The sequence below is a fragment of the Gorilla gorilla genome, chromosome 14, assembly GCF_029281585.2.
Source record: "Gorilla gorilla gorilla isolate KB3781 chromosome 14, NHGRI_mGorGor1-v2.1_pri, whole genome shotgun sequence".
Taxonomy (NCBI): domain Eukaryota; kingdom Metazoa; phylum Chordata; class Mammalia; order Primates; family Hominidae; genus Gorilla; species Gorilla gorilla.
The window spans coordinates 93,074,549-93,085,311 of record NC_073238.2 but is presented as its reverse complement, the minus strand read 5'-3'; the positions used below and the strand labels follow the sequence as shown (position 1 = coordinate 93,085,311).

Below are 10,763 nucleotides of genomic sequence, written 5' to 3'. Positions count from 1 at the left end.
TTTGAAGTAACAAAAAAAATTCACAAAAAAGTGTTGAATAGTATCTATAGAAGTTTTCTGCCCTAGAAGATGTATATTAACACGAGAGATTTGGGAAATACCCAAGCCCTGTCAAAGTGCCTTAGTTTCGGCTGCTGTAACAAAATACCATAAAATGGCTATAAAAAACAGGCGGCTTATAAAGAACAAAAATTTATTTCTCACTGCTCTGAAGGCTGGAAGTCCAAGATCAGAGTCCCAGCATGGTTAGGCCATGGCTAGGTAAGGGGCCTTTTCCATTCTGCCACCTTCTTATTGTATCCTTATATGGCAGAGGAAGAGAGAGAGCTTTGGTCTCCTCATCCCCTTAAAGGGCATTAATCCCATTCATAAGGGCTCCACCCTCATGACTTAACTACTCCCCAAAGGCCCCACCTCCAAATACCATTGCATTGGGGATTTAGGCTTCAACATATGAATTGTGAGGGCAAACAAACATTCAGTCTACAAAACAAGGTGATTAGAAAATACATTTAAGTCTGAAAGGTAGGCTTGCTAAAGAAATAGATTAACTCCTCTCTATCCTCAATAGAGAGGATCCTGGAGCCATGGTCCACCTAACTGGTGATTCTAGTGGAGATGATGTAACAGTCCTTCAGCATTTGCCAACTACCACCTTGGCTCTGATTTCACATCACTATGCAGTTTTTCCATGAACATTTTCCAGGGGTAATTGACTAGAATCACACTAGACTAACTTTGTGAGGTCAAGAACTGTATCTGTCCTACTTACCTATCTGTGCTTCTAGCGTAGAGTATACAAAATCGAGCTCAATATTGGTTTAATAAAATGGATATAGCTTTGTTTTTACTTTACAGCCCTTCTCTTACATGTTGGATTATCATTGATCAGCTTTGAGTAATTGGAGATCTTGACTTTGGAGTGTTCTGTCAACCTGAGGACCAGAGTATTATGGGCTGCATTGTGTTCGCCCTCCCACCTCATCCATATATTGAAGTCCTAACCCCCAGTACCTCAGAATGTGACTGTATTTGGAGACAAGATTCGTATAGAGGTAATTGAATTAAAATGAAGTCATCGAGTAGTTCATATTTCAATATGACTGATGTCTTTATATGAAGAGGAGATTAGGACACAGCCATGTATAGTGGGGAGGCCATGTGAAGAGACAAGGAGAAGATAGCCATCTACAAGCTAAGGAGGGAATCCCGAGAAGAAACCAGCCCAGTTGACACCTTGATCTGGGATTTCCAAACTCTGGAATAAAAAAATAAATTCTGTTGTTTAAGCCACTCAGTTTGTGGTGCTTTGCTTTGGCAGTACTAGCAAATGAATACACAGCTGCCCATCTAGGAGGAGGTGCCACCTTCCTGGCATTTCTTTGACATTTCTGTTAATTCATGGAACAAATGATGGCTATGACAACTGTCTGAGAAAAGCTAAAAAAAGGTACTGCCAGATCTATTTTCCAGATAATCATATTGAGGCTCAAAGTGGTTCGAAGTAAAGTTAAACATGCAGCTTGCTTGGCTGTATTGTCTTTTAAGTCTGTTCTTCAGAAAATTATCCCTGGAAAATCAGTAGAAAAAAGAACTCTATGATCCAATATATTTGAAAACACTATATACTCTCTCTTCCCCTTAGTGATTCATGCAGTATATTAGCATATTACGGACTCTGATACTGTATTTCAGAGGGCTATTTAATTTTATTAAGTCTAGTATTTACCAAGTGTTTTTGATCAGAGAATTTATTTCCTATAGTGTCTCCTAATATTTAATACAATGAATATTCTATTGAAAATGTTTCAGTAAATGCTTAACTATTTGCATTGGTGTTCCAATCTGTATTGCCAAATGGACATCAAATTCTATTTTGGTAATAAAGTACTGACATTATTATTAGCCAATGAGAACATTGGCTTAAGTGGCTCTCAAATAAATCGATGACATATGTTGTCCCCCTGGCCAAACTGCCCTGTCCATCCTTATCCCCTTGGTTATATTTCAAAATCCTTCTCAAGTTTCACTTTCTTTGTATAACCATTCTTTACCCTTTCTTCTCTTACCCCCTATCATAAGACATAGTCCATCACACTTTTGTCTGGATTGCATTCTGGTACATGTCATTTGTATAGATTTAATTATGTTTTGTATTGTATAGATTTAATTACATTTCTATTTTTCCTCTTAGATTGAGAAACTCTCGAGGGCAAACTGTGTGTCACACTCATCTATTGCTGGCACAGAGCAGAGTGTCTGACACATGGTGAGTGCTCAGTGAAGGGTAACACAGTGAATTATTTCCTGGTCTGTAACCAGTCCTCTAGTGCTGTATCAGCTGGACACACTATCTTGTCTACCTTTTTAATCATATTAAAGTCATAGAATAAAAAAATTTTTCAATAGAATGTTCTGGAAAAAAGTACCAATACCTTTAAAATATTAAACTCAGCAAGCTGTATTGAGCATGCACTGAAGCTAGTGATGATCAGTTTTTGAATAATAATAGCTCTCATTGGTTACACACTTACTATGAGCCAGGCCTGTGCTAAATGCTTCGCATACACTATTTTAGCATAACAATGACTACTATTGGCTCTGTGTTGCCATCATTTCCAAACAAAAGCACAAACACTATTGAAAACACAAAATGAGCCCTGAGTTCTTATCTGGAGAGTTGTGAGGAAGTAGTAGTGAGAAAGAACACAATTTCCTGTGGTCCAGCCCCTTCTCTTTATGCAGGAACTCCCTGCCCCCCAAATATATCCCAACTTAGCCTGTTACATTTCACCACTACTGTCACCACTGAAGGCCAAGCTGCCACCACATCTTGCCTGAACCACCACTAACTTTCCTATTTGCACCCACTCTTGTCTCCCAGCAGATTATTTTCCACCAGCAGCCACAGCAACTTTTTTAACTGTAAATTATATTACTAGATGTATTTGTTTAAAAACTCTAGTTGTTCACTGTCACATTTGGAATAAAATTCACACACCTTATCAAGGTCTACAAAGCCTTTTTGATCTGTTTTCTACCTACCTCTCAGATACAATTTCTATGTTATTCATTTTTTTTATTTGTGCCTTGAGCAAGCTTATTCTTGTCTCAAGGCCTTGGCATTTGTATGTAGTTCTTTTTGCCTGGAAATTTCTTTCCCAGTTTCTTTGCTCTGTTGGTCCTTTTTCAAATATTACCTCTACAGATAGACCTTACTAATATTAGTCCTCTTTAGTTACTTTCTATTGATTCTCCTGCATGTGTGTGTGTGTGTGTTTACTCACATAAGTATGTAAAATCATCTTGCTTATTTGTTTCTTATTTCTTTTATGTCTTCCTAAACTAGAAGGCATGTTCCATGAAAGCAGGGACATTACTAATTTATTTATGACATGCCCAGTTCCTAGAACAGTGTCGGGCATATAGTAAGTGCTGATTAAATAATTTTTGAAGGCATGAAAGAATGAAGAACTTTTCATGATTTGAAGTAGACTGTGGTCAGTGGAAAGAATGTAGTGGTAGGCATCACTCCTAGGACAAAGGACGAAAGAATGCCTAAAGTCCATTTCCCAGATTTTTTCTAAAGTTAGGGGTCACTGGGTCACTGAATATCAAAACAATGATCTGCACACTGTTTTATAAGTGAAAATTAATTTTTTAAGGGACTTCCCATAGTGACACCACTAGATCCCATCCCCACCACTAGAGGTGAAATAGCCTCTAATTTAGTCCTTTGGGTACTTAAGAAGGGAAGTCCTCTTGGGTATGGTTTATGATAGTCAAAATTTGGAATCAATTCTATTCTAGAATTAACAACAACAGAATGAAGCTCTGGTAGAATGAAGTGGAATCCCTGCTGAACCCAGAAGCAAAAGAAGTTAGAGGGAACAGGACTGGAGCCTATGAAAACATCTCAGCAATGAAAGAGGTAAAATGTCAGTTCTTGTGCTTTATTTGTGACCTGGCCTCTCTGGGAAACTACAGCCCTCAAGCCCACTGGGGAATGCATATCTGGTATCAGCCTTACGTGACAAAATCCTTTCTCCTCTGGATTCAATGGGAAAATCATGTCAAGGTGTTTTTTGTTTTTTTTTAAGTTACTGTACAAGAAAGAACCACACTGTCATTGATCAGCTATAAACCTTCATGGCAGAGAAAATCATTGTGGGATCCAGCACGTTGCAAGAGAAGATGTGAGGGGGCCTATGTAAGGTTCTGGGTATAAAAGCACATGAAACAATTTTGGCACTCCATAAATATTCACTTTCTCTTCTCTCCTTCCTTCCTTCATCATTTTCCTTTCAACCCAGGTATAGTGCATGGAGAAAAGCAAGTTGAACACTCTACAAGTGCTATGTATTATCATTTAAAGATAAATTAAAAACAATTCCTCCTAAAATTGGTATGAGCAAAATGGAGATTTGCTTTGCAATAGTTTTCAAATAAAATGAATACATTTGATCAAGCTCAAAGTTAATGCCTTTTTACTTTTAAACATATAAAAATAACTCAACTTGTAATAACAATCATGATTACAATTCATAACCTAACATGATCTAACCTCTTCCAAATAACTTTAAGAGCTGTAGTATCTCCAGCATCTAGAACAATAGTTGGCACATAGTAGGTTATAATCAAATGTTTTTGAAGGTATAAAAGCATGAAGAGCTTCTTTATCATCCTTGGCAGAATCCAGCTGGGGGAAGAAACTTGGGGTGGTCACTCCTGAAAGGAAGTCCCTGAAATTTATTTCCTGCACCATTAATGGATTAGTGCTTTATTATTATTTCATGAAGTGCACTGAATTTGCTAAGCATATTCTACTTTTGGAAATACTTTAAAATATGTTATACATAATCTTCACAGCCCCCTTGTGAGGCAGGAGGAGTTTTGCTCTTCCTTACTAATTGCTAGAGAAACTACAACACAATGTGTTTACATAACTTGCCTTCTCCCTCCACCGATTTGTGGCCCCTCCAAGATTAAAGCTGTGATTTTCTGGCTGTAATCAAGTAGGCTATCTGAGTGTAACATATATGTTTCAAAGAGAGGATAAATAGGCTGCAAAAGTGAGGATTTTTGAAGAAAAATGAAAAAAGCTGGTGCTAAGATGTTTAAATAGTGCAGACGAAGAACAACAATAAATTCTGGAATCACTGTCTTAGGAGAAGCAAAGACAGGCAAATACTGAGTGATGATGTTACAGGAGAGTATATGATTATTATAAATTTATGATACTTTTTCATTTTATCTTACATTACAGTTTCCAGTGTGCCCATTTATTTCTACGCTATAGAAAAAGAATCCTGGGAGATAGAACCAGTATTTTATACAATTTTTCATCATCCATAATACTTCAAGCATTTAAGAATCTAAGTAAATTTTAATTAGTTAGACTCCTCCATTTCTGCATTCGCCCTCTGTATCATAAAGAAAAATGAAGATGTTTTCATCTTTGCTAGGCACAGAATTAAAATGGAACAGCTAGAATCTAAGTCTACAAATATTTATGCTTTAACTCTTTCAAACCACTTTACTGAGGTGTGACTGACATACAAAAACTGTACTATTTAATGTATGCAACTTGAGTTTGGAGATAAGTATACATTGGTGAAACCATCACCACTATCTGTGCCATAAACCTCTTCATCCCCTCCAAAGGTTTCCTCCCACTCTGTTTATTATCATTTTTTTTTTCTGATAAGAGCACTTTAGATAAGAGCTACCATCTTATGGTGGTTGCCAGGGGCCAGGGGCAGGTATTAGTCAAAGGGTACAAAGTTTCAGTTATACAAGATAAATAGATCCTAGAGATCTACTGTATAGTCTAGTGTCTACAGTTAACAATACCGTATTGTATACTTCAAAATTTGCTCAGAGGGTAGATCTTATTTTAAGGCTACAACTCTTTAAATCAGCAATTCTGGCCAGAGCTATAGAGTAGAAGACAATGTATACCAGGAGTGCTTGGAAGGCCAATTTGGGGCCCAATATGGAGTTGATGAATTCATCACCCTGAGGTCCACTGAAACCCCCTTACTCTCTCCTTCTCATGGCCCAGACCTGGCAGACTCACTGGTAGTTATAGTCCTTGCTTAGTTTCTCTAGCTCACTGGCCATGCCTTAGATATCTTGAAGTCTAGTCTTACCATGAACTTGATGGTGTTCTAACCCAGAAATTGCTTCTTGTCTCCACAGGTGCTTACCAATGGGCATAAGGGTCACACAGTATGATGATGTGATGTGGGAAAGGACACTCCATCTGCCTGTGTGCCTGAGAAGATGAAGACCTAGGCTGAAATATTCTGGCATTCAATAAGGATTAATTTGTCCATACTAGCTACTGGGTATTTGAATTTTATAAAATTATATTTTATAGTTGTATAATGTTATAGTTTTATAATTTTATCACCAAAGTTTTTCAAGATCTCTTTCACTTTGTATTTTTGCTGGTTTCTTTCTCAAAACACATGTCTGGTAATGCCATTCTCCACTTCAAAGAATAGGACACAATTACACAAAGCATAGAACAAAGCCTAGGTTTCTTTCATGGCATTTATCGTTCTTTGGAATCTATTATATCTCTTACTCCCTCCACAAACCCTGATTTTAGCAATGCTGAAAACACTCGGTGCAGAGACCAAGGTGGATTCACTTTATTTCTCCTGTGCTCAGTACAAGCTGTGGCACAGAGTAGGTGGCCAGCGCATGCTTCCTGAACGAATGGATGGATGCAACTATGGGGCAGTCTCTCAAGCGTGCCTTTCCCCGGCTCTCCTTTACGTTGGCTCGTGCTGCACTCTCCATCTGGAAAGCCTTTTCCTGCCACTTTCTATTTTATATGTATCTATTATTGCCCTGTGTGTTCATGTCCAGAGCAGATGACAGCTCCCAGGGCAACTTTCCTAGATGTTGGACTTCATCCCTCTGTGTTCTGAATCCGCCTTATGAATATGGCCTTCATGGTACTTTTTATTCTACCCTAGATGACAGTGTCTGTGGGCAATTTATTTCTACCCTGAACAAGAATAGAACAAGAATCCTGGGTGACAGAAGCAGTATTTTACAGAACTTTTCATCCTCTGTAATACTTTGAGGATTCAAGGGTCTAAGTAAATCTTAATTAGCTAGAATCCTCCCTTTCTGCATTCCCTCCTCTGTATCCCCTAAACTTCTCCCTTCAGTTCATCATTTTCCTCAGTTTGTACCTTCCTACCCTGTTTTAAATGGTATCCTCTTAAGTCCCACGTTTCTCTCCTGACTCCTCCTCATATCTTTCACCCCACTCATGGAAGCCTGGGCTCAGGTCCTCCTTTTTCTTATAGGGCCAGCTCCTGCCCCTGCACTTTTTTCTTCTTATGAGTACTATAAAGGCAGTAACAGTGACCGTTTTGAAGACACAAAGAGGAGTGTGAGATAGTTACAAAGATGGTGGCCCCTTGGCCTGGGGAATTAGAATAAATGAAAAATTAAAATATGGAGGTAGAGCATATCTCTCTAAGGAAGACTGCTCTCTATTTGGCTTTAGCCCACATTGTTGAGGGGGACATTATCTTTGAGGAGGTCCTCACTTGCCTTCTCTCTTGCCAGCTCTGCCCCAGAACTCTCCAAGCAACTCCAGGTCACAAAATATGAAACAGTAGTAGATGAGTCAGTCCATGCCCAAGAAGAGGCTCTAGTGGGGATTGAGGTGAGGAAAGGTTATGGAGGCTGGATCAGGGCCAAGGCATAGTCCAGGTAGCAAGGGGATGGTGAGTTAGGCAGGACACCAGGGAAAGGGTGGGAGGTCTAAGATGCTTTCTTCTCATCTATGGTGAGGGCTGGGGAGAAGAAATGTTAAAGATGGTCCAAGTTCATTTATACTCACATCTTCCCATTTGTCCAGCTCAATTTCCCTTTCTCCACATCATACCAATACTTCCATTTTTTTCTTAAATTCTTTTATGCATGCTCTTATTCTTTTCTATCCCTAATAGTACAGTTCTCTTTGTCATCATTGTTTGGTAATCCTGTATGTTTTTTAATAACCTGGATTTCTCAATTTGTTTGCTTTTTTGTCCAAGTCCATCTGAGTCATGTCTTCATCTGAGGTGGATTTATATCCTCATCCTCCACTGATTCTGTTATCATTTTGAGGTGGGGGAGGCCTGTGGCTAGAGGGGAACCTGGGGACTTATTCTACTTTCTAGCACTATCTTAAGGAAGACTGCCACCAGGAGTGGGACTTCTCAGTGTTTGGTTCCCACACCCGGACAAAGCAGGTCACAAAGCAGGTCGGGGATCTGAAGCTGTTTGTCAGAAACTAGCTACAGGTGTGAGGAGGCAGCCATGGAGATAGGAAAAGAGAAATAAGCCTCAGGGAAGTTTTGAGAGAAATGACACGCCTATGGCCTTAAAGCTGAGCCACAAGGTGGAGAGAAAGCCTTCTTATGAGCTTAAAACATAACCAGGAGCCAAAAATGTTTAATCCTTTTTGATGCCACGTGGAAGGACCATGATATTGGGGTCTTATACCTTCCTTTCAATAACCTCCCACAAGCTGAGCTAACAAAAGAATATTTCTTCAGCAGGCAGGTATATGGTAAGTCCAGCTAACTATTTAAAAAATCTAAATATCTAAGACAATCCCTTAACTTTTCATTCTTTTCACTCATTAATAAGCTGTTTGGTTCCTTTTTCTTTTTAATTTGTGCAAATGTACATAGCACATGAGAAATTTTGTTATGTGTATATAATACATAGTGATCAAGTCAGGGTAATCAGGGTGTCCGTAACCTAAGTACAATACATTTTGTTAAGTATAGTCATCCTACTTTGCTATCAAACACTGAATTTATGCATTCTATCTTACTGTATGTCTGCATCTTTTAACACACTTCTCTCATCTTTCCCAGTCTTTGTTATCTATTTTTCTACTCTGTCTCCATGTGTGCAAATTTTTTATCAGCTAGTCAATTTCTGTGTCTTCATGTAACTAGTGTGTGCATGGCAAACCACACTGTACTAAGGACTGAAATGGGGCTGTATGGAATGAGTCAATTTATACAAATATGTTTGCAGATATCAAAAGTGTATGACAGCCTCAACCCTAAATTATTCTGTACCTCCAAATAAAAGTTTATTTTGCAAGAATGGGAGAACTGTATTATTCTATCACTTCTTAAAATATTCATAAAGCAAGGGCCATCTTGAGAGGGGAAAAGCATTTTCCCCACATTCTATGCTGTCATAAAGGCTTCATGGTCAAGCTGAGCTTTCAAGAGGAGACCTTTCTCTGGTCTATGGCCAGAGGCTTGAGCAACCAAATTTTATTATCTAGATCACAAGATATATAAATCCTGCCTTCAGTAGATCCTCTACTACTTCCTCCCACTTCTCCAGGCAAATCCACCTTGAATTTGTACAAGGAGAATTGGCAAGAATTAATAGGCAAGGATGGACAGCTACATGTGCCCTGGCACTCTCTGCTTTGAATAAGCCAACTACACTGACTAGAGAGCTGCAGGAGTCAAAAGTTGTTGTTGTCTTGGATCAGAATGATTTCCCACTACTCAGCTTTTTATCTACATTTTGCCCATTCCTCAAAGGTCAACTCCCTCTCTCTTGCTACTAGGGGCCTTCCCTGCTGATGGTTCTTATGGCAGCCCCTTCCTTTTCTGAGCCTATACTACCTGCACTGTTCTCATTAATAATCCTTAGTACTCTGTCTATACCTGATTACTTGGACACATTGTGCTGCTTTCTAGATTTTTTTTTTTTTTTTCTGAGACAGAGTCTTGCTCTGTCACCCAGGCTAGAGTGCAGTGGTGTGATCACAGCTCACTGCAGCCTCCACCTTGTGACCTCAACAGTCCTCCTGCTTCAGTCTCCCTAGTAGCTAGGATAACAGGCACATGACACCAGGCCCAGCTAATTTTTGCAGTTTTTGTAGAGGTGGGGCTTCACCATGTTGCCCAGACTTGTCTCAAACTCTTGGGTTCAAGTGATCCTCCTGCCTCAGCCTCCCAAAGTGCTGGGATGACCTAGTGTTTCATAAAGGGAAATTTTTTGTACTGACAGTTCCTTCAAAGAAACATTTATAACTCATTATTTTATATTTTTTACTTTCAGGAACTTATTGTTGGAAATTAGTTAACTCGTGACCAGTTGAATTAAATTCTATAACGTTTTTAAAAATAGAGCCTTTTGATTAAAGATATCTTAAAGATCCCAGTAAAATGTTCAAATCATTTCAAAATTTATTTTTAGTTTTAAATATAAAGAAATAGAATAAATTATAGTCTTAACTTTCAATTCTTTGACTCTTATTCTCCTTTTCTCCTTGACATGGGGATGAATAATGTAATAGTATGGTTTGTACCTGCAGTGACAATAACAATACTAAATAATGTTCATCTAACACAGTTACTAGTATTCTAAACCCTTTAAATTGTATTTTCTTCCCATTAGCCCTTCGGGACTGTACTGTTAACATGCCCATTAATAGATGAAGAACTGGTATTTAGGGAGGTGACTTCCAAAAGTCACTCACTCACTCACTTATTAAGAGGAAGAAGAGAGTTTTGAGCCCTGGTTTATCTGAGGCCAGATCCCAAATCCTAATCATTGATCTTTACAGTATCTCTCTGTCCCTAGATTAATTATTGCAAATGTCCCTCTTGCAAAAACAAGTTGAGCTCCTTCATTTATTACCAATGAACACGAAGTCCAGAACAGTTGCATTCACCATGGATCTGTACCCCTCCAGTACACCATGATGG

At 38.7% G+C, this 10,763-nt stretch overlaps 1 long non-coding RNA gene across 1 annotated transcript; it reads left to right on the top strand.

Moving 5' to 3' along the window:
• The first annotated feature begins 624 nt into the window (after positions 1 to 624).
• Positions 625 to 9,127, top strand: LOC129526504 (uncharacterized). The gene is made up of 3 exons (XR_008671163.2): positions 625 to 1,055; positions 3,811 to 3,931; positions 6,202 to 9,127. It is a non-coding gene; the product is annotated as an uncharacterized lncRNA (long non-coding RNA).
• Positions 9,128 to 10,763: the final 1,636 nt, after the last annotated feature.